At 35.7% G+C, this 25564-nt stretch overlaps 1 long non-coding RNA gene across 1 annotated transcript in view; it reads left to right on the top strand.

Moving 5' to 3' along the window:
* The first annotated feature begins 276 nt into the window (after window positions 1-276).
* Window positions 277-25564, top strand: part of LOC141423894 (uncharacterized) — a 36184-nt gene continuing 10896 nt past the window's right edge. The window contains exons 1-3 of the long non-coding RNA XR_012448657.1: window positions 277-430; window positions 1559-2174; window positions 4166-4316. This is a non-coding gene — a long non-coding RNA (uncharacterized lncRNA). The remainder of the gene's footprint in view (window positions 431-1558; window positions 2175-4165; window positions 4317-25564) is intronic.

Below are 25564 nucleotides of genomic sequence, written 5' to 3'. Positions count from 1 at the left end.
GCATCACAATGAAGTAAATAACTAACTGTGAATCTAAATTTATGTTTGTGCAGAAGCAATGAAGAGTCATGTCCTCTTTGTTCTACTTAGGATTTTGTCCTATGAAATAGATTGTAGGATTTCATTCTTCACTCAGAGATTTTACTTGCTTATGTCTTCGATTCATTCTGCTTTTCTCCTTTATCAAATAAATGACTTTCTTGTCTGGCAGGAGGAGGCCTTGTTCTTTCTCATGATGAATTATTCTGGATCTTTTTTTTCTGTTTTCTTAGGGCATGGGTATTTGAATCTCAAAAGACAGGAAAATCTGCCTTCTCTTCTGTGCTCTGTGGGAACATCCTATCCTTGAGGCAATGAGAACACAGCTGCCCAGCCGCATGCAACATGGAAAAGAAAATTCTGCCATGTCCAAGACATTATCCTACCTCCAGTTGGTATCTCCATATTATTAGCTTTCAAAGCTGCCGATGTGTGCCATGTCACTACTTTCATGCTTATTTTATGTAACATTCTAACTGTGTTTCCTACTGTATTTTAAGCTTTATGAAGGCATCTCTTTGTTTTCATTTTCACTACTTGCCAGGTGGTAAACACTTAATATATGAACAATGGATGACAAATAAATTCATAAGCTAATCAGACTATCACTGAAGTCTCTTGTCCTATATTTATGCAAGATCATTATATAATTTTTAAGAAGCAAAGACTTTAGTTTCAATTGGATGGACTAATTTAACTTGTAGTCATGGCCTTATTTTGGGTTGAGGATGGTTTATCCTTGCTCTACATAGCATTCAATGGGTGAAGTGGGAAACCGTGTATACCAACATAGCTGGCACATCTAACACTATTCTATTTTATAGGCAGGTAAATGGTCTTGGTTTTCAGGGATATTACAGAGGAGTTATAACAAAAGGTCAAAATCGTAATAGAAATAGAGTATCCAGTTACAGGATTGTTGGTAATCTCATGATATTGGAAATATTCCTACATCTTTTGTTTTACATGGTTATGTGTTGCAGGTGGCCCATGAAACACAAAAGATACATGGATATATAATTTGTTGAGCGCATGCCAGGGTAACTGTTTTTATGTAAATATCTTATTTCATGATAATGCAAAAAACATTTATTAGTTGCTTCCTCTGTCTATTCCAGGTACTGTGCTAAACACTTTCCATGCATAATATACCCAAAGTCATCTAGTTAGTAAGAGACGAAACCAGACACAAGCCAGTTCTCTAAACTCAAAGGCTATGTACTTAATCACCAAGCTTGGATAGTACTATCACCATCAGGAGGGGAATATACAATTTAACGGAGTACTCAGTACATGACATCAATACAGGAGAGAAAGATGGTACCTGGTGAGGGAACTTTGAATTGTTTTAATGAGATTAGTAAAGGGGAGTTAAGTAACCCAGTTTTCATCACCTTTTTTGTGAATCTAGAAAATGGTCATATTTCTGGAGAATGTGAGTATTCAGTTTAGAAGTGCACTTAATTACCAGTGTCCTATCAGTTATTGATGACATAATTTCTCTGAATCGTTTCCACAGAATTGAGTGAATCTGAAAGCTGACTTTCAACAAAACCCATTACTTCATGAATGAAATAGAGGAAGCTAATAAACTAGCCTCAAGTTGCAGCATTGTGGTGATATTGTTGTCCTCGGATATGGCTTCAATCGGCTGGATTCATCACTCTGAGAGAAACTTGAGCACTGGGAATCATTATCTTTATTCTCTCTTGACATTGACTGAAGAAAAATCCAAGTCAGACCCTGCCTCTTAATCAGTCAGTGTCAAGGAGTGTTACAATCACTAAACACTCCTGTTATTTATTACTAGTCTTACTGGGAAAAACTGAGGGAGACTTTGTATCTTATCCACATCTGAAACATTTGGCTAAGAGTGATTTTCAAAAGCATTTTTCATCATATGGCCTCAATACTTGGTCAAAAATGGACTAGGTCCCACTTTCTTAAAGATTCAATGATATTTTTTCCATGCAACTAAATGCATTAAATGGTTCATTGTGCTTTGGAGATTATAAAACGTTCTACTTAGTGTCTGCGAAAGTCAGCACTGGAAAAGTGAGAAGGTTCTGGAATTTGAGCAAGAGTCCACACATGGCTCTGAATGTTTGTAAAGGCATTCAGAGCCCTATGACAGGGTGAGTACTTGCCGATGTACAAGTGAAGAGAGTATTTGCTATAAACATACTCCTTCAGTAGCTGTCAACGATTGACATAGCATTACAAATTGAAGGGCTTTAGGAAATTTTCTAGTCAGTAAGGAGAAGCAAAGATTTAAAAGGTGAAATCAGACACTGTCCAGTTGCAGGACATGAACTTTCCTTATGTTTAGTATTTCTATCTGTAAAATGGCAACATGTATTATAGCATTATGTCAATAATTCGGCACAATTCCTTCCATATGGTAAACACTCAATGAGGAACTACTTTAGTACCATCATTGTCATCCTTGTACTGTCGTTTAAACCAAAGATCAGCAAGCCATAAGAGCAGACTGAGTCTGGACTACGACCTATTGTTATAAATAAAATTTTATTGGAAGACAGTCATGTCCAATTGCTCACATATTGCCTGTAGTAAATTTTGCTCTAAAAGAGCAGAGTTAAATCAGAAATAGTTGCTCACCCTGATTAGTGTGGGTCTGAAACCTCCCGGAAATGAAGGAAATGTCAAGAAGCAAACTCTGGCTTCTGTCCTTATCTATACCATATATTAGTTTGTATATGATTTCACTGTAAAAAACTGAGGAAAAGGGAAAGGAGCAAAGGTGAGCAAACTAGGCTAGTAATGAAGGTTTTCTTTTTATCTAAAGAGGAAAGACAAGTTCCTCTGAGCTGGTGGAATAGAAGCAGGAAGAAGAAGCAGTTCTTAGAAGACTGATTAGCATGCAATGGATGGGTGAGGCAGGTAGGACCACCTGGCAAAGACACATTAGCAGAAATGTGGTGGAGTGCCCATTGGGTTGTAAGTAATTCTTAGCGAATGGAGTATCAAGTATGGAGTTGGGAACATGAATTGGAAGATGTAGTTGGACAGCTCAGAGGCAGTCAGATCATGATTGACACTGGACATTTGTTGTCATAAGGATCTAGAACTTTGACTTGTAGGAAATAGGGAATTTTGAAGAGGAAGATGAAAGTTTACCTTTTGAGTTCTATCACTATGACACAAAATATTCAAAATAATTGACAGGTAATGAAATGGAGGCAAGAAGACAGCTGGGAAGCAGTATTGGTGATGCATGTCATGCGTACTTTTCTAATTATCACATGTAAATTAGTCAAATATTGCCAAGATTGGAAATTTTGGAAATTTCATGATTGTTAGAAAGTCAATACATTTTTAGTAGATTTTGAATTAAATCATTTTTAATTTATGCAAATCCAAATCAAGATAGCCACTATGTCTTATTAAGAGAAGATTTAGAAGACACGTCATTTTATAACAATAATGGGACTATCCCCCTGTAATTCCATGGAAGCCAGGACCATGGTCATAGTAACAACTGTTAGCATTCATTTATTTGTGATAAATTGTGTACAGGTAACATTACCGGCATTAGTTCTTAGAACACTCAGATGGCTTTTGTGATGTCCATTCTTATAATTTCACTGTACATGATCATGTGTACATGATCTGATGCTTAGAGAAGTACTACGTACAAAATTACATGGGCAGTAAACATCAGAGGAGAAATGTGAACACAAATATTAACTCCCTCCTCTATAGAATGAACCAGGAGTGCAAAAGACTATTTTCTTCTGTTCTTAGAAGGCTGATTGTCATGCAATGAACTCAGAATAAATATTTGCTAAATGATAAATAAAAGATTTAATGGATAACTTGGAATTTCATGTCCATAACCTCTATGAACTTAGTACCTCTGCAATACTACAAAATTTAGCAGTGCTTATCAGTTGCTCAAAAGAAAAGCAGGTGTTTTCTTTATACCTATAATTATGTCAAATATCATTAAATCCATCTGAAAAAATATTTCTTGGGTATCTTTTCCTATATTAGCCCAATGCATTTGCATGTTTATATATTTTATAAGTTACCAAAAACTTTACCATGAGTTATCTCATTTAATTTTCATGATTACTTTATAAGTATTTGTTCTATTTTACAGATTAAAAGTCTGAAGTTCAAGGAGATTATGTACTCAAGGTTAAAAATCTGGATCTCTTGAATTCAAGTGTGTTCCTTCCCATTGTAGCAGACTGCTTCTTATGTAGATGAAGAAAAAAACCTGGAATTGTAAGGGATGAGAAAACACAAAAGTATGTTCTTTTTCATTTTTATCAAATTATTATACATGTGTATACTATAAATATATGTGTATACACACACATATGTAGATATATGAAGAAATGCACAAACCACAAAGATACAGCTCAGTAAGCTTTCATACACCCATGTTACCAGCACTCTGGTCAAGCAGAATAATACTAGTCCTGCATAATCTCTTTTGCTCCATTCAAATACTTCTTTCCCTTGAGAATAAAGTACCCTGCCATATTTTTCTTGTTTTATTTTGCTTTGACTAATATATAATAATTGTACACATTTATGGGGTCAAATGTTATGTTTTGATACATGCATACATCGTGTAATGATCAAATATGGGTAATTAACATATCCATCACCATAGACATTTATCATTTCTTAGTGGTTAGAAATTCTGTTGCACAGTACAGTGACTATTAATATCCTGACTTTAATAAGATATATTGGCTTTCCTGTTTTATACTTTATATAAATGGAAGAAAATAATATGCATCCTTTTGTGTCAGAGTACTTTTACTCAATAACAAGTTTAGGAATCTCATAAATACTTGTGTAGTTATACTTTGTTCTTGTGGTTTTAATATATTTCATTATTAAATATATCATCATTATTTAAATATATTCATATTTGCTTATATTTTACCATTGAATGTCATTTGAGTGATTTCCAGTTTGAAGTCTACAAAATTATTTGTATTAGTGCTGCCGTGGAGATCGTTGAGCAGTATCCTTTAATGAGCATATGTAGTCATTGCTGTTGAGTACACAATTAACCATAGAATTGCTGTGTCATACAGATATAGTTTTGCTACAGAGATTTGTGCGGTTGTTCTCTTTCTATATGTATCAGTTTCATATGTGCTTACTGATACACTTGTGATTAAATTAGCAATGTCGTTCAGCAGAATTAAGAATGATGGAAAGTTAGTTTTGGAGGAATGTTGGGACTGATTCAAGAATACTGAGAAGTCACTAAGATATGACACACTACTAGTCTGCTGAGCTCTTAAAACAGTGACATGGCTGCCTCTCAAAGACCACTTGATTTGTTTTAATTTCATCCTGGTATATATGTCAATTTTAGTTCTTGCCCTTGGACCATTGACAGGATACTGCTCTAGAGAATCACAGCACCTCCTGAGGTACTGTATAATCAGCCATTCACATCTTGACATTAGTCACTCTCAGTGGTTTGGGTATGGTTTGTACCCAAAAGGTTCGCATGTGGGAAGCTAAATCCCTTGTATGGTGGTGTTCAGAAGTGGAATTTTTTTAAGAGTTAGGGGACTTTAACAAGAGGTGATTGGAGATTCCACCTCTGGAAGAAATTAATGCTATTTCCTGGGCGTTCTAGCTCTCGAGGAACTAGATTAGAAGTCCAGAGTGAGGATTGTTACAAGTGAGCATGGCACCTCCACCTGAGCACCTCTTCTACAATTGATGATTCCCAGCTTGCTCTTGCTGTGTGATGTCATCTACTACATTGTGACACAGCATGAGGTCCTCAACAGATGCCATTGCCTGATCTTGCCTCCAGAATTGTAAGCCAAAACAAACCTCTGATCTCTACACATTTCTCAGCTTCAGATATTTTGTTATAGTAACACACAAAACAGACTAAACCATCACTGAATTTTCTGCCCTTTATAATAGTTAAAAATAACTCTGAACAAAGTTCAGAGACATAGGAAAGGGTTGTTGGCCCTCTCCATTATGGGATGTCATCTCTTCCTGTAATGGATATATATTGCAATATCTACTCTACACATCTGACTTTCAATTGTGTTATAGTTTTTAAGGCTGATATAATCTTAGCTGAAAACTTTAGGCCTACATGAATATACATATTGCTGGAAAAAAGTGAATTCCCATTAGCATACCCCTAAGCATCTGGGTAATTTAGGATTTTTAACGTAGTTAGAGATTATTGAGTGTCTGGTCCTGGCCAACATGGAAATCTAACACAAGACAAGAAACTTGGATATCACGAAGTTTCTACCTTAACACCATACATTAATTTAAGAGGGACTGAGATGTACAGACCATGACATATTTGCGTAAAAGACTGAAAGTGGGATTATTATAAAACTTGATGAAAGTGTTTGTAGCTGAGTCATAGCTAAGCAAAGTCTCTGTTTACTCCAATATTATGACATATTATATAACCAATATTATCATTTAAGATTTTTAAAGAAGTGGAAATAGATAAATTATGTTCTTTGAGAATGGTGTATTGAGATAGTGCTGCTTTCCCTCTCTTTTTGTTAGGTAAAATTTGAGACTGTCTACTAAACCAAGCTGTTTTATAAAAGGATAAAATAATAGGAAAAATCAAATTATTATCTGCCACTGTAATAAGTCAATGTCATTTTAAAAAAGCTACTATTTGAGTGGAAAGTGATTGAGGGCATACCAGATGTATTGTATAGTCTTAGATTAAATACTAATTGAGATAAATAAGTTATAAGCAATATCTAAAGCCAAGAAGGAGAAATAGGTTGTTAACTGAAGAGCAAAGAGACAAAACTTTCTGAAATGAAAATGTTGAAATTAACTGATAAAATGGAGGCTGTAAAACAGTGATTTTTCACTTCCTTAATATGTGCATATTCACATGTGCCTGTGTAAATAAATGAATAATTTAAAAAATTGTATATGTGAACATGCATATACATGAGCATATTCTATAGAAAAACAATCCAAAAATATATCAGCTGAAGATATTACTAGTGATCAGGAGTAGTAGATATGTCAAGTTTTTATTATTGCTGTTATTGATTTTAACAATGTTGCTTGTCTTTATTTTCAACATTTCTAAAGTGAACAAGCTCTGATTGTGTGCTAATTAAAAAGATCATTTTAAATAAATAAATAAGTAAATGAGTAAATAAGGAAATAGTTAAAGCATATAAGCACCATAGTTATCTGACAGGTAATTAATGAAAATAATCTATTAATAGCAATAGTGATTAAAACAATGTTAATTAGCATTTTGAGCCAAGGATATGAAAAGTTTTGCCCAAACGTTATGTTAATTAATCACAATTAAATCCCTATGAACTAAGTTCTGTTTTTATTCATATTTTATAGGTTAGGAAACTGAGGATCACAGAGATTGACCAACTTGCCTAAGGATACACATAGCAAGTGATGGGAGATGAGATTTAAGGCCAGATTCATCTGAATGCAAATAATTCTCACTTAATTGCCATATACACTGTGTCTTTTCATCCTGTTAGTAACACTGCCATTATCTTACTAACAGTTCCAATAATAGTTTCTCTATTCCACTAATATATAAATTCTTCCACAAATTGTCAGAGTGTCTGTCACATTAAGAAATTGCTAAGTCCTTGAATATAGAATTTGGGAAGTTTGGAAAAATTTACTGAGAGAAGACTTGATTTCCATTCTCAGAAATCAGAATCTAGTGAGATTGCTATCACTGTAGAGGAAATTTGAATATACTTATTTTTTGAAAAGCTAATTTTACTGCCTAGGAATAAATTAAAGACACTTTCTCTAGCATGTGAATATTCTATAAATTAGGGTAAAACACTTAACACCATTCTACAGAAATGTTTATATAAACACTGATAGATGTTTATTAAAGAATGAATGCATAGATAGAAATTTATTAATTTTTTCAGTGGATAAGAAAAAGTATGAACTGAATCTTAATTAAATACATTCATAAATGTGCAATAAATATGCTTAAGAAGATTTCACATATTCCCTTCTGGTTGAAAAGAATCATTCTAAGAGACACATTTTATGCATCACATATATTTCATATATGTGCCTAATTCCTTTTTAAAGTTCACTGAGATTTATTTTACAATTAAACATAATTGAACAAAATAAAAGCATACAGGAAATAAGTAGATGTAAAAAGCTAAGGAAAAGAACAACTCATGTTAGACTTTTTTAATAACACTAAAATGTTAAATTTTTCCAGTGAAATAAGGACTTTGTTGATATGTTTGAAATTTTTGATTCAAGAACAATTCAGAAATAACAGAGAAGAAAAATATTTCAAGAGTATAGCAGGACTACAAAAAAGATGGACTGCCTTACCTGGAGGTTTTAGCAAAGCAAGAAAAAAACAAAAAAGAAAGAAAGAAAACTTCTTGAAATCCTTGGATATATTATGAACCATTTGGACCTGGGGTATAGGAGTTTTCTTTTTTATTTATTTCTGCTTTTTTTTTTGTTTTTTGGATGGGGATGTGCTGAGGATTGGCCTCAGGTCTTTGTGCATGCTGAGCAAACACTCTAACACTGACCTACATCCCCAGGCCTGGGAAGTTACTGATTGCATGGAGGAAGAGACAGAGGTTTATACTGAGGGTGAAATTTATTTTAATGTTTTAGTGTCTTCCCAGTGCCACTTTAGAGAAACACTATAATTAAATGTGAAAAATATAGTTACAAACATTTTCTATTACACTAATCCTATTGTATGAATTCACTAGTTATACGGAGTTTTTTAAAAGGACAATTCTAAAAAAGAAAACAGATGAAGCTTTCTTCAGAATTTTGTACATATAACCAAAGAAAGGTAGCTGGAAAGATGAAGATTCCGGAGAATTTTCTTTGTTTTTTTATTGTTTTATTATTCATATGTGCATTCATTTCTCCCCCCTGCCCCCACCCCCTCCCTTATCACCCACTCCACCCCCTCCCTCTCCCCCCCACCTCCTGGACACCCGGCAGAAACTATTTTGCCCTTATCTCTAATTTTGTTGAAGAGAGAGTATAAGCAATAATAGGGAGGAACAAATGTTCCTGGTTGAGATAAGGATAGCTATACAGGGAGTTGACTCACATTAATTTCCTGTGCGTGTGTGTTACCTTCTAGGTTAATTCTTTTTGATCTAACCTTTTCTCTAGTTCCTGGTCCATTTTTCCTATTGGCCTCAGTTGCTTTTAAGGTATCTGCTTTAGTTTCTCTGCATTAAGGGCAAGAAACGCCAGCTAGTTTTTTAGGTGTCTTACCTATCCTCACCCCTCCCTTGTGTGCTCTTGCTTTTATCATGTGCTCAAAGTCCAATCCCATTGTAGTGTTTGCCATTGATCTAATGTCCACATATGAGGGAGAACATACAATTTTTGGTCTTTGGGGCAAGGCTAACCTCACTCAGAATGATGTTCTCCAATTCCATCCATTTATCAGGGAATGATAACATTTCGTTCTTCTTCATGGCTGCATAAAATTCCATTGTGTATAGATACCACATTTTCTTAATCCATTCGTCAGTGCTGGGGCATCTTGGCTGTTTCCATAACTTGCATATTGTGAATAGTGCTGCAATAAACATGGGTGTGCAGGTGCCTCTGGAGTAACCTGTGTCACATTCTTTTGGGTACATCCCCAAGAGTGGTATTGCTGGATCAAATGGTAGATCAATGTCTAGCTTTTTAAATAGCCTCCAAATTGTTTTCCAGAGTGGTTGTACTAGTTTACATTCCCAACAACAGTGTAAGAGGGTTCCTTTTTCCCCGCATCCTTGCCAACACTTGTTGTTCGTGGTGTTGCTAATGATGGCTATTCTAACAGGGGTGAGGTGGAATTTAGTGTGGTTTTAATTTGCATTTCCTTTATTGCTAGAGATGGTGATCATTTTTTCATGTGTTTTTTGGCCATTTGAATTTCTTCTTTTGAGAAATTTCTGTTTAGTTCACTTGCTCATTTCTTTATTGGTTCATTAGTTTTGGGAGAATTTAGTTTTTTAAGTTCCCTATATATTCTGGTTATCAGTCCTTTGTCTGATGTATAGCTGGCAAATATTTTCTCCCAATCTAAGGGTATTCTCTTCAGTTTAGAGACCACTTCTTTTGATGAACAGAAGCTTTGTAGTTTTATGAGGTCACATTTATCTATGTTATCTCTTAGTTCCTGTGCTGCTGGGGTTTCGTTGAGAAAGTTCTTACATCTACCTACTAACTCCAGAGTATTTCATACTCTTTCCTGTATTAACTTTAGAGTTTGGGGTCTGATATTAAGATCCTTGATCCATTTTGAGTTAATCTTGGTATAGGGTGATATACATGGATCTAGTTTCAGTTTTGTGCAGACTGTTTTTCCCAGCAGTTTTTGTTGAAGAGGCTGCTATTTCTCCATCGTATATTTTTAGCTCCTTTGTCAAAGACAAGTTGGTTATAGTTGTGTGGCTTCATATCTGGGTCCTCTATTCTGTTCCACTGGTCTTCATGTCTGTTTTTGTGTCAGTACCATGCTGTTTTTATCATTGTTGCTTTGTAATATAGTTTGAAGTCAGGTATCGTGATACCTCCAGCATTGTTCATTTGACTGAGTATATCCTTGGCTATTCATGGCCTCTTTTGTTTCCATACAAATTTCAGGGTAGATTTTTCAATCTCTTTAATGAATGTCATTGGAATTTTGATGGGAATTGCATTAAACATGTAGATTACTTTTGGGAGTATAGACATTTTTACTATGTTGATTCTACCAATCCATGAGCATGGGAGATCTCTCCACTTTCTATAGTCTTCCTCAATCTCTTTCTTCAGAAGTGTATAATTTTCCTTGTAGAGGTCACTCACATCTTTTGTTAGGTTTTCATCTAAGTATTTGATTTTTTTTGAGGTTATTGTAAATTGAATTGTTTTCATACATTCTTTTTCAGTTTGTTTATTGTTAGTTTATAGAAGTGCTAATGATTTTTCTATGTTGATTTTATATCCTGCTACTTTGCTGTAGCTATTGATGATGTCTAGAAACTTCTGAGTTGAGTTTTTTTGGTCTTTACGGTATAGGATCATGTCATCTGCAAATAGGGATATTTTGACAGTTTCTTTACCTATTTGTATTCCTTTTATTCCTTCTTCTTGCCTAATTGTTCTGGCTAGGAATTCCAGTATTATGTTGAATAGGAGTGGAGATAGTGGGCATCCTTGTCTGGTTCATGATTTTAGAGGAAATGGTTTCAGTTTTTCTCTGTTAAATATAATGCTGGCTGTAGGTTTGTCATATATAGCTTTTATAATGTTGAGGTACTTTTCTTATATTCCTAGTTTTCTTAGAGCTTTTATCATGAAATAGTGTTGGATCTTATGAAAGGCTTTTTCTGCATCTATTGAGATGATCAAGTGGTTTTTGTCTTTGCTTCTGTTAATGTGGTTTATTACGTTTATTGATTTTTGTATGTTGAACCACCCTTGCATCCCTGGGATGAAGCCTACTTGGTCATGGTGAATAATCTTTTTGATGTATTGTTGAATTAGGTTTGCCATTATTTTGTTGAGGATTTTTGCATCAATGTTCATTAAGGAGATTGGCCTATAGTTCTCCTTTTTGGAGGTGTCTTTGCCTGGTTTTGGGATAAGTGTAATACTGGCTTCATAAAATGTGTTTGGCAGTTTTCCTTCCCTTTCTATTTCATGGAACAGTTTAAGGAGGGTTGGTATCAATTCTTCTTTAAAGGTCTGCTAGAATTCAGCAGAGAATCCATGAGGTCCTGGACTTTTCTTTTTGGGGAGACTCTTGATTGCTGCTTCAATTTCATTTTGTGTTATAGATCTACTCAGGTGATTAATTTTCTCTTGGTTCAGTTTTGGATGTTCATATGTATCTAGAAATCTGTCCATTTCTTTAAGATTTCCAAAATTATTTGAACATAGGTTCTCGAAGTAGTCTCTGATGCTTTCCTGGACTTCCATGGTGTTTGTTATTATCTCCCCTTTTGCATTTCTGATTCTACTAATTTGGGTTTTTTCTCTCCTCATTTTAGTCAAGTTTGCCAGGGGTCTATCCATCTTGTTTATTTTTTCAAAGAACCAATTTTTTGTTTCATTAATTCTTTGTATGGTTTATTGGTTTCTATTTCATTGATTTCAGCTCTTATTTTTATTATTTCTCTCCTTCTATTTGTTTGGGGATTTGCTTGTTCTTGTTTTTCTAGGAGTTTGAGATGTATCATTAGGTCATTGATTTGGGATCTTTCACCCTTTTTAATATATGCACTCATGGCTATAAAGTTTCCTCTCAGGACTGCCTTAGCTGTGTCCCATAGGTATCGGTAGGTTGTGTTTTCATTTTCTTTGACTTCCAGGAAACATTTAATTTCCTCTTTTATTTCATCGATGATCCATTGTTCATTAAGTAATGAGTTATTTAGTTTCCAGCTGTTTGCACGTTTTTTGTCTTTACTTTTGTTGTTGAGTTCTAGTTTTACTGCATTGTGATCAGATAGTATACACGGTATAATTTCTATTTTCTTATATTTGTTGAGGCTTGCTTTGTGCCCTAGGATATGGTCTATTTTAGAGAAGGTTCCATGGGCTGCTGCGAAGAATGTATATTGTGTAGCAGTTGGATGAAATGTTTTGTAGACATCAAGTAGGTCCATTTGATCTATTGTATATTTTAGATCTTGGATTTCTTTATTGATTTTTTGTTTGGATGACCTATCTATTGATGATAATGGGGTGTTAAAGTTTCCCACAACCACTGTGTTGGCATTAATGTATGCTTTTAGGTCTTTCAGGGTATGTTTGATGAAATTGGGTGCGTTGACATTGGGTGCATACAGGTTGATGATTATTATTTCCTTTTGGTCTATTTCCCCTTTTATTAGTACAGAATGTCCTTCTTTATCTCATTTGATCAATGTAGGTTTGAAGTCTACTTTGTCAGAGATAAGTATTGCTACTCCTGCCTGTTTTCGGGGGCCATTGGCTTGGTAAATCTTCTTCCAACCTTTCATACTAAGCCTATGCTTATTTCTGTCAGTGAGATGGGTCTCCTGTAAGCAACAAATTGTTGGATCTTCCTTTTTAAACCATTTTGTCAAATGGTGCCTTTTGATGGGTGAATTAAGTCCTTTAACATTAAGTGTTAGTACTGATAGGTATGTGGTGATTCCTGTCATGTAGTTGGCTTAATTGCTTGAAGGTTTGATTGTGTGTACCTAAGTTGAGGTTACTCTCTACTTTCTTGCTTTTTCTTTTCCTGTGGTTTGATGCTGCCTGTCTTTTCATGGTTAAGTTGGGTTTCACTTTCTGTGTGCAGAATCCCTTGAAGAATCTTTTGTAGTGGTGGCTTTGTGGTCACATATTGTTTTAGTTTCTGCTTATCATGGAAGACTTTTATTGCTCCATCTGTTTTGAATGATAGTTTTGCTGGGTAGAGTATCCTGGGATTGAAGTTATTTTCATTCAGTGCCGGGAAGATCTCACCCCACGCTCTTCTTGCTTTTAATGTTTCTGTTGAGAAGTCCGCTGTGATTTTGATGGGTTTACCTTTGTGTGTTATTTGTTTTTTCTCTCTTACAGCCTTCAATATTCTTTCCCTAATTTCTGAAGTTGTTGTTTTAATGATGGTATGTCGTGGGGTAGTTCTATTTTGATCTGGTCTGTTTTTTGTCCTGGAGGCCTCTTGCATCTGTATGGGAATATCTTTCTCTAGAGTTGGGAAATTTTCTGTTATTATTTTGTTGAATATATTACGCATTCCCTTTGCTTGCTCCTCTTTTCCTTTTTCGATGCCCATGATTCTCAAGTTTGGTCTTTTGATGGAGTCGGTGAGTTCTTGCATTTTCTTTTCACAGGTCTTGAGTTGTTTAATTAATAGTTGTTAGGTTTCTCCTTTGATTACCATTTCATCTTCAAGTTCTGAGATTCTGTCTTCTTTTGTTCTATCTGCTGGATTGGCCTTCTGTTTTGTTTTGCAGTTCTGTTTCGTTCTTTTTTCTGAGGTTATCCATATCCTGGGTGGTTTCCTCTTTAATGTTGTCTATTTTTGTCCTGAGTTCATTTATCTGTTTATTAATTGTGTTCTCTGTTTCACTTTGGTGTTTATACAGTGCTTCTATGGTTTCCTTTATTTCTTCTTTTGCTTTTTCAAATTCTCCATTTTTGTTGTCTTGGAATTTCTTGAGTGTCTCCTGTATATTTTGGTTGACCATATCCAGTATCATCTCTATAAAATTCTCATTGAGTACCTGTAGTATGTCTTCTTCTAAATTATTCTTGTGGGCTTCATTGGGTTCTTTGGCATAGTTTATCTTCATTTTGTTGGAGTCTGGATCTGACTATCTGTTTTCTTCATTTCTCTCTGGTTCCTGTACTAATTTTTTGCTGTGGGGCAACTGGTTTCCCTTTTTTTTCTGTCTTCCTGTCATTGTCCTTGGTGTTGTTGCTGCCCCTGTACTGTGTGCAATTAAGTATTTTCTAGCTTGTAATAATAACAATGGTAATATTTAGAATGGAAGGATGAGAGGAGATGGAAAGCAAGAAGTGGAAGAAAAGGGAAAAACAAATAAACAGACAAGTAGGAGAAAATGAAACAAGGAACCAAACAAGAAAGTTACAAAGATATAAACAGGGAGCATTAGTGTACTAATTGACAGTAAGCTGAACAGGCATTAGAGAAAATAAAAAATAAAAAGAATAAAGATAAGAATAAAAATAAAAAATAAGTAAATGAAAGAAATATATATATATAAAAGAAACAAAATGAAAAATAGATAATAAAAAAATAAAATAAAAAACCCTCCAAGTTCAAATGCAATGAAGTTTCAGTCTTAATAATTTTGGTGTCCGTCTCAGTCTCCAGTCCTGGAGATGGTGCTTCAGATGTTGTTCTGTCGTTGTCTCATCAAAGGGGACACATAAAATAGAACAAAACTGTACAAAAAAAAAAAAACCAAAAACCAAAAAACAAAAACCCACAAAGTGTCCCAAGTTCAAATGCAATACAGTTTCAGTAATTTTTCAGCATGCTGGTGTAGTTTCGTTGTTTTCTCATCAGAGGTAGGGAGAGAGGAAAAAAAAAAGAGTCTGGAGACAGTACTGTGAATGGTATCTGCAGCTGTGATTTGCCTGCCTGCTGCTGTCAGCCTGCTGTTGCTGGAGGTGTTATTTATGCAGATCTCAGGGGTGAGCTTAGCATTCACCTGGCCCCACAGGCTTTATTTAATCAGAGTTCTCCTGTGCTGGGGGAGTTGACACTGCACCTGCTTTCTCAGGCCTGTGTGTTTGTTTACAGCTCCCATGGGAAGTGGGTCTTCCCCACTCTCCTGAGGAGTTTTCCTCCCACCGCCACTTTTATAAGATTTCCCACTCCTGATTACTGGGCGGTGTTGCTGCTCCTGCCAGCAGCAGTGTTTGTTTACAGTTCACGTGGAAGTGGGTCTTCCCCTCTCTCCTGTGGAGTTTTCCTCCCTCCGCCACTCTCACAAGCTTTCCCACTCCTGGTTGCTGGGCGTACGCCCGGCTCCCACCAGAGCCTTTCTGGCCTGCCTGGCTTGTTAATTTACAGTTCTGAGAAGGATTCCTTTCCCCCAATCTTTGGCGCCCACGGTGCCCCACCCTCTTTCCCATGTATCTTTATTGTTCTTATTGCTTATTACTCAGTTTCTCATTTTTCCCTGGGTGGAGGTCTGTCTGTCCAGGAGGCTATGCTGATCTGGCCCAGGCTTGTCTGTAGGAGTACTGCGTACCACTAAGCTCACCTTGTCCGCGTCTTCCCAAGCCTTCTGGGCGCGGGCGACTGGTGGCCTGGTTGCCCTCCTGGTTTCTTCATTAATGTGAATTGGAGATACTCTACACCAGCTGGAGGTGTGGAGGGGTCAAAGTTTTGCATCTTCTCGGTGGTTTTGCCTGCAAGGTGTGTCTCCAGTGTCTCTCCAAGATTTCACTATAAGAGGCATGCTTTCTGCTTCCTCCCTGTTGCTGTCATCTTGGAAAAGCCCCGGATCCTGGAGAATTTTCTTAATGAACCAAACATTCTCTTCCTTTCTCACTCCTTTTCCCAGCCTGAGACAATTCACTAAAGAAATTTCTAATGCAGTTAATTTATCACTAGCAAACACTTTAGACTTAAAGCTATCTTAAAGCAAGTCAGTACTCTAGGAGTGAGTAGCAGATAGGTACTCCACTTATTTCTTAATTGTAGATAATATTTCAGAAGCTAATCATAACCTTAGTTTTCACCCAAAGAAGAAAGACTAACTCTACTGCACTTAGATTCAGCCTTTTGGGTAGATTAAATTTTAAAAGAAAAAAAAAAAAAGCAAAGACATTCCCTATTCGATTAAAAAAAAAAATCATGTTTAGAGTAAAGCAAGGAATTAGTGACCCTCATTTCCTTCTAAATATCTCCCCAGTAACAGTTTTTCCTCTGCTCTGATGATCAGAAGGTCCTTGTATGTTATAAGGTAACATACCACTCTGGTTTGCATTATATCAAGACATTTTGTGTGATAAAGTACAAACAATGAGGAGAACACAGGAGTGCAGACTCCGGAGTCAGTTTGGTACCTGGCTCTACCAGTTTTCCTGTGATAGGACCTTGGGCAAATTACTTAATCTCTTGCTTTTTCCTCACCTATAAAATTTAAATGAAGTAGTATATATTTCATAGAGAATTTTTAAGATTAAATTAGTTCAAAAAAACTTGGAAGAGTAAATGACAAACAGTATATATGCTCAAAACATTAGATGTTATTTTCAAAAACACTCATATTCATCAATACATAGCATTTGAATGCTTTGCCACTCAATATCTCTATGAGATTGTTTTGCATGTAATTGAACTATTCCAACTGGATTTATACTAGCCTTATCATGTACCAGAATTAATCAGAAATAAATACTCAAATTACAAAAATTATCATGTATATTTTTAGGGCTTCATCCCATTACCTGTGAAAATACTTGGGTTGTTCTCCAGCACATAATCAACAGTGAAACAATCACAGTAGTCCACTGGATAGTCTATCTGAAAATATTTCTCTTTTCCAAAATATTAGCAAATGAACAGTACTATGATGATAAAACATTACCATGACAACAGTAAATTATTAAAGTAGTATTTCAGTGAGTCACTGGAATGATAGAAACTCACTATTGACACTCAAAACTTTCTCATGTAGAAGGCAAATAACTTGTTGGAAACTACAACCCCTAAAAAAGCATTGATTGGATATAGCACCAGGTATGTGGATAAACTTGACCTATCTATAACATGAATATATGAACTTTTGCACTACAAGGCACATCATTATAATAAATTACTAGAGGAATTAATTTATAAAAAAACTGTAGATTTAGTAATTTGCCTGCACTCAAGATTTTGTTAGCTTTATGCTTTAGAAAAAGCATGCATATTCTCTCAAACAATCTAAATATAGTAGACTTTTGAGAAGGAAGTCATAATAAGGTTTTTTGAGTCATTGAAAATAAATGCTTGGTCTGTAACTTAGTTATATACAGAGTTGTTCTATACTTTATACAAACTTTAAACTATAAACTATAAAGTTTAAACTATAAAGTTTGCATAAAGTTTTTATAGTTTGTATAAAGTATAGAACAAGGCAACCATCAGAAAGTTTGATAAATGTAGATGCGAACTAATACTATGTTTTTGTTAACTGCAAGACTCGTCTGTGAAATACTAAAACCATTCCTTTTAAGCTTGCCCTCTCTTTGCCTTCATTAGCCTAATTTATATGGGCTGCATTAAGCTGGCATAGATTTAGGCAGGTCCCAACAATCATGTTTACTGGACAGTAATTAGTTCAACCATATTTATGTACACCAAGCATTTAAATTGGGTTGTGTTCTAGTATCATAACCTGAAATAAAAATAATAAAAGTCAGAGACAGACAATAGATTATGTTCTCATTTCCCACATATGGTATAAAAGAGAAAGTGAAAGAAAATATTTTAAAACCCACGGTCATTATAGGCAACCATGATGTTTGGGTGACGTATAGGCTAATCCCTGGAATAGAATCTGAGATTTCTTATGTGATTTTTACACCCTTACAGGAAGAGACAGTACTAAAAGATTATACCCATTTTTCCTGAGGTTATATATAGCATATTTCTGTACCTCAGCCAAAACATAGACTGTTTCTGGCCCAGTGGAGAACTAATATTGTGTAGAAATGCTGAAAGCTTCCTTTATGAAAAATCATGTTTTTTTGCCCATTCTGCTTTGAAGGCATTAATGTATACATATATAATACATACATATTACACATATGTATGTCAAAATAAAGCAGGAGTATATAAAGCTAAGGACCAACAAGTTCTGCCCTGAGGAAAGCAAAAGAAAGTAAAAACTTTCCTGGAAAGTCAATAGTCCATAAAAGGAATTTGGCTGGTGCTAAGTGCACTTGCCCTATCTGGGGCCCAGAATGGTTCATGTAATTGAGAATTCTTACATTCTAGCAGAAACTGAAAGTGATCTCATTATCTTGTTGCTCTGTTGCTTGTAAAAAATGCTTTCTAATCTGGAGTTTTTGGAACACCAAGGAATTGTAATTAGGGTTTACTTTTAATCTATGAATGAGGAATGCTTATGTAACAGAGTAATCCTCTTAATCCACCTTTGAAGCTACATGAAATCAATGTCTACACCCACTGTTACATTTTCTTGCTGAGACTGGGGCAGACTGAGAAGTCTACCCAAAGGCAAATAGGAAACAAAATAGAATCAGTTGCTAAGAGATTTTTGGGTGATCTGAAGCAGCCTTTCCCTCATGTTCAGTTGGACTTAATCCAAATCCTATTACATACCAACTAGCTCACCAACTTGGAAGCAAGGCAAATGGAGAGAGAGGTAACCTTAATAGTTGAGATATAATGCTGAAATCCCATAATGATTGAATGCTTAGCAGTGAACTCAGACGACTTCTGCTATCACTGGATCTCATTAGCCTTATAGTTATAAGCAACAGAAATTGGATCAGTGCTGCATGAGATTTTTCCTTTTTTTGATTTTATTTTTATTAACATTTGTTAATTGTACAAGAAATTTTTAAAAGAAACTTGCAACAAACATACAAGATATCTTAAATCTTTACTAGATGCAGAACAAAATAATAAGATATTTATGTCACTTTTGGAGGCATATGCTACAGGAATTAATGGACTATAATATTAGGTTATTAATGTTGACATGGATTGACTGCAATTGCTTTCTGTACCAATTTCACTCGAGTTTCAAGGTCACAGGGAAGAAATAATTCAAATAAATTCACTTAGATGGAATGTCAAATACTTAATAATTACACAGGATATCTTATTTGGTGATCCTGTCAAAATTGAACTCACCAATTTTTTAATTGATTCAAAAGAATGTTAGGAGACTTCTACTATAACAATGCAAATTCATAATGGAAAATGAGGCAACAAACACCCATTATACCAACCATCTATCCAATGTACATTTCAATTCATCCGTGTATTTATAAGGGATACTAAGACTACATATACTGTGTTTATTCCAATTATCTTGTAAGTATTTCACATACATTCCTGGTGGCCCAAGGCATTGATCAAACTCCTTTAACTTGACAAGAACCAACTCTAAATTCTGCTGACCAGGATTTTCTTATTTAGCCTTGATTTTGGTCTATATTAATACAGATCTGGAGTAGACTTACTCTAGTTCTACTGTGTGGTATTTTTGGTATCTCAGCTAGATGGCTAGAGTGTTAATCAAGTCTATTTGATATGGCCAAGAACTACATTATCTTCCAGGATTATTTTCTTTGTTTTATCTTCAGTATGTACCTAACCCAATAATAGTCACTCCCTGATAAGATTCAAAAGTCTTGACATAATGAAGCTAGCCCTCAGTCACACAATTGTCTTGAATCCTTCCTTTCTCAAACAGCTAGGTTTTTGCCTCTGTGCAACTCCCTCCTTCCAAGGACCCTGCTACACAGGGTATTTTAGCATCTGGACCTCTGTTGTCTGTGTTCTGTTTGCTGGACCTACCTTGGCTGTGTTCTACCTCCCTCTACAACATTCATAAAACTGCTCCTTGAAAGAAAGATGAGATAAAAGAGGAACTTTGGACTATTTTTTGTCTCTCAGAAGTTGCTGTCCTGTGCTACCCTTCAAAAGCTTGAACACAGCTTTCTCAAATGCTTTTAAAGAGTACTTGGTATTGATGGCAGAAAGACTGGTCTAGTACTACATACTCCTCATGGTCAGAAGCTTTGCTTCTAACAGTGTTACATTCAGTATCAGTTCTGAGATATAAATACATCCAGTATATTTTTATGAAGAGTTAGAAAAATCTTTTTGGCACCAACATGTTGAGTAAATTACATCAAAAAATAGTTAAGAAACACAAGACAGGATAGTGGTTAACTCACATAGGCAAACCAAGGTTTCAATCTTCGTGGGATAGGACTTATTTGTAGATGCAACTTATTATTAATATTTTACCTTTTGTGCCAGATAATAGCTTTATAGTTGCTTATTATATTATTAAAATAGACCCATGAATTAATAAATAAAAAGGGACTTTTATTGACCTGTGATAAGATTACATGATGAATAAAAATGTATATTTTCTCCTTGTGAGGCAAGTTTTCTAATTGCATATAAATGGGACCATTGGGTTGCCTGTTGTTTTGCTAACAAAGACAAAAAGTAAAGTTAACAATGAATACATGGAAGCTCTTTTATGAGAAGCTATGTGGCCTTTTCTGAGGGACATGAGGTCCTCCCTGAGTAAAAGGAAACACCTGTATTCTCCCTGAAGTTGAGCCCTGCAAAATACCTTTCAGTAGTTTCAGCTATGCTCAGCAGTCTACCACTAAATTATAACTATTTAGGGCAGGGATACTATTTACAATAACACAAATTATAAACAACCCAGCTATTCATAAACATTAAAATGGATAAATAATATACAATAGACTTACATATTATTTTTTAAAATGAACTATTATTAACAGGAACAACGTTGATAAAGGCACCTGCACACCCATGTTTGTTGCAGCGCTATTTACAATAGCCAAGCTATGGTAACAGCCAAGATGCCCCACTATTGATGAATGGATTAAGAAAATGTGGTATTTATACACAATGGAGCTTTACACAGCCATGAAGAAAAATGAAATCTTATCATTCGCAAGTAAATGGATGGAACTAGAGAATATCATCCTGAGCGAGGTTAGCCAGGCTCAGAAGACCAGTATGTTTTCCCTCATATGTGGACTTTAGATCTAGGGCAAATGCAGCAATGTTGTTGGACTTGGGTCACATGCTAAGAGGAGAACACATACGGGAGGAATGGGGAGAGATAGGAAACTCAAAACTTGAAAGTATTTGATGACCCCACTGTAGAGGAGCTAATGCAGTAACCTTAAAATGACAGTAGTCACTATGGGAAGGTGACCGGGAAGTAGTGAAGAGGTCAGGTAGAGATGAATCCATTCAGGTTGTAATATACTTGTGCATGGGAGCAATGCTAGGAGTCTCTCTGTATAGCTATTTTTATCTCAAACTAGCAAAAATGCTGTCTTTCTTATTATTGCTTATGTCTACTGTTCAACAAAATTGGAGAAAAGGGCAGAACAGGTTCTGCTTAGAAGCAAGGGGTTTGGGGGGTAAAAGGAGAGGGCAAAGGGCAGGGAAGAGAAGTGGCCCAAACAATGTATGCACATGTGAATAAATGAATAAAAAAAATAATGTTAACAAAGAAGTCACATATACAAGAACACTACTAGATGGCTGTTCTTAGGGTTAACCTAATTTGTAAAATGGTAACTTGAGGAACTCAGAAATAAGATACCTTTCTTTTCTAATAACAATAGTATCCAGTGCAAAAATTCTCATGATGCAAGGCAAATGTAAATATACATCGTATTTTCTTTCCAAACCCGTTTTGGCTTACTTAAATTGTCATGGGACAATAGAATGGCACAAGTCTTGCAATATTCTGCTTTCCAAGGACTCTATCCTCAAGAGCACCTATAGATAAGTGGAGGGACTGTTCTGGCAAATGTTGGTGGCCTTAGCCTGCCAAACAAGAACTTTTCAAGGGCCCCTGTTATACTTGCCCCCTTGGAGATGTTTTTTCTGTCTCTGAACTCTCTTTCTATTGAGCCAACTTGACTAGAATAAAATAAATGAGCACAAACTTTTCTCATGCTCCAAAGTGATTTATCACAGAACAGAAACTTCATTTTGAAAAATCTTCACCTGTCACTCAAAATGTCTGTCTGCTTTTTCTGTGGATGACATTCCATTATACTCATGAACAACAAATCATCTTGTCAGAAGGTTTACTGAAGCCAAATCACAACTTTCATTAATTATCTGGCCTCTAATAGGAAAAGAAAGCTCTTTCTGGTATACAGGTTGGTATTTTGTTGCATAAGGCATGTTTGTTCTTGGAACATATGTAAGTTGAGGTACATTCTAACCAAAGATATAACACTCACAAATAATAATATGGCATCTCCTATACTTTGCTTATTGCATCTGACTGGACTTCATCAGAAAAAAAAAAAGCCACTGCAAGTATTACAGAAATAAGAGGTCAGTATAGGAGTTAGAGTTCACATGAATGTGGACAGTTCTGGGGGGAGTGAAGACATGGAAGACCACATCTGAAGAGTTAGAGAGATGATCACTACACAGCTTTGAGCACTGGATTTGGGAACAGTGTCACTAGTCACAAGTAAATCTGCTTAGCACTATGAACATGAAAGAGTGCTTGTGAAGGGATCCGGAAACCTACAACTTCTGACTGTCGCACCCTTCTAAAGAATAGTAGCTTCTGCTTTCCTTCCAAATTACACATGACTCTTTCACAAGAGAAAGTTAGAAACCAGGGTGTATGGCCAGGGTATTTTGGGAAATACAGAGTTCAGTCTTATAAGGTGCGATGTTTAAATTTATGTCTCAATGTGACTGGGATAAAAGATGACCAAATAGCTGGAAAAATATTACTTCTTTGTGTATATGTGAGGGTGTTTCCAAAAAAGATGAACTTTTTAATCAGTGTCTGGAGTGTAGAAGATTGCACTTACCAATGTAGGCAGGCATCAGCCAATGAATTTAGACCTAAATGGAACAAAAAGGTAAGAGAATTTTCCTTCTTCTCATAATACCCCATGAAAGCATCAGCCTCTGTCTGTGTCTCTGTCTCTGTCTCTATCTGTCTCTGTCTCTCCTTTCTTCTTCTCCCCTCTCTTCTCCTCTCATCTCCTACCCTCTTATCTCTTTTCTTCTCCTCCCTTCTCCTTCCATCTCCTCCCTTTCTGTCTGAGTTGGGCATCCATCTTCCTCTGCCCTTAGACATCAATGGTCCTAGTTCTCTGGCCTTTGTACTCAGACTGAGTCCTACATCTTTGACTCCCTGGTTCTTAGGCCTCCAGGTTTGGAGTGGAACTGCTCTACAGACTTTTCTGGGCCTCCAACTTTCTGATGGTAAATCATAAGATGTCTCAGGTTCCATAATATCTTAGCCAGTACCTCATAATAAGGCTCTTTCCTGTTGGCTCTATATCGCTGGAGAATCCTGACTAGTAAATGAAGTTGGCAATAGTGATAACAGAACGCATTCTGGCACAGTCACATTTGTATCTTTATTCACCACTCCTCACTCATACTTAGGTTCCAAATAAAATAACAATATTTTACTTCTGCTTCATATGATGCCACTATCCCACATAAACTGAATGTATTTGGAATAAAACTGAAAGCAAATGAATGTCTTCCAAAAAAAGGAAGCATAAATTTCATAGATTTGATCCATCACTAGAGATATGTTCATTATTCATCTATCTGGGTTCCACTTCTGCTTTAATATTCCATTATTTACACACTGAAGTATGATTGCAAAATTTATATTAAATAGTATATCACTGAGAGGAAAAGTAAAAAGAATTTCTAAATATATACAAATATATTAATATCAAAGAAAAACAAAAATTCCCAAAACTATTGCAGTTCTTGTATCTGAACTAGTCACATGATTCCTATTTGTATCTTCTTTCACTTTTCATTCCATGTTTCTTTTACCATCTAATCAGAAATTCAGCATGTTAAGTTCAACCAAACCTTTGACAATTCAACCCATTGAACTGGTAGAGACCAAAGTTGCAGGGAAAATGTGAAAAACTTGCTAGAAAATTATTCTGCTTTATAATGACAAGAGCGTACCAGTTTCCTATTACTACATTGAAAATCATCACAAGTTTAGAGTCTAAAGCAACATACATGCCTCACTACACAGTTTCCAGAGATAAGAAGATCAGGCTTGTTTTAGCTGGATCCTCTGAGTGTGTCTCACAAGGGTTGGAATCATGGTCTCTGTTGGGCTGGAGCTTCAAATAGGGAATGATCTGCTTCTAAGCTCCTACAGGTTGTTGTCAGAATTCATTTCCTTAGGGCTTTGGAATTTCTAGTAACTTACTTCTTCAAAGCTAGCTTATAAGAAAAATAAAGAGAAAGGGAAAGAAGAAGAAAATGAAAAAAAGAGAAAGAGACTGCTGCTTTAGAAAGTTAGTAGAGGGAGGAAATCATGGGATCACCCTTGGATGTTGTTTTAATGAGGATTCTCTGAGAAGCAGAATTAATAGGTCACATGTATGTATGTTGGTTTGCATATTAATTTTAAGGAATTAGTTCCTGCAATCATGGAGGCCGAAAGTTCTAAATCTGCAATGTGAGCCAGCCTGCTGCAGATCCAGGAGAGCCAGTAGTTCTAGTCAAAAGACCAAGGGCAGGGGACCCAGCAAACTGATAGTGCAGATGAGGTGTGGAGTCAGTTTGCTAAATAATGAATGCCCCTTGCTTGGGGAGGCCAATGCTTCACTCTTCCTAATTCCTTAACCATATTGCTTGAGTCCCACCAAAATTAGGATGAGTAATGTTCTCTAGCCAAAGTTCACCAATTTAAATGTTAATCTCACCTGAAAACACCTTTCATGTTGACACATACAATTAACCACCACAGGTGTGCCCATCACTCACCCCCAAAATTTTCTAAGGAAGTACTATTTTTATCTCTTCTTTACAAATGAAAAATTAAATACAGAGAAAGTAATAGCTATTAATAATCTATGGCAGTTAAAGATGGGCTGTGACACCAAATTCCTGCTTTTTATTTTTTAGGGAAACATGTAGGGACCCTTTTCTATAGCATGAATTATGAAGACTTTTGTCAATATGTCCACATTTCAATTCTATTGACCACATAATAGGACAATCATTTTTCTTAACTTACTTATGAGGAAAAAGTGATCTGTGAAGTCTTACAGGTGGAAAGTAGCCAAACCAGAATTCAAACTCAGATGGGCCTCTCCATGAGACCCTGAGTAAGCCACTTGTGGCTCTTTCTTCACCAACAGCCAGTTGCACACACACTAGTGTATGAAGTTGTATTAGATATGTTCATCTGGGCCTGGAGGGTGGCCCAAGTGGTAGAGCACTTACCTAGATACCTTCATCTGT

The sequence above is a fragment of the Castor canadensis genome, chromosome 6, assembly GCF_047511655.1.
Source record: "Castor canadensis chromosome 6, mCasCan1.hap1v2, whole genome shotgun sequence".
NCBI classification, from domain to species: domain Eukaryota; kingdom Metazoa; phylum Chordata; class Mammalia; order Rodentia; family Castoridae; genus Castor; species Castor canadensis.
This window is presented reverse-complemented; position numbering and strand designations above follow the sequence as displayed.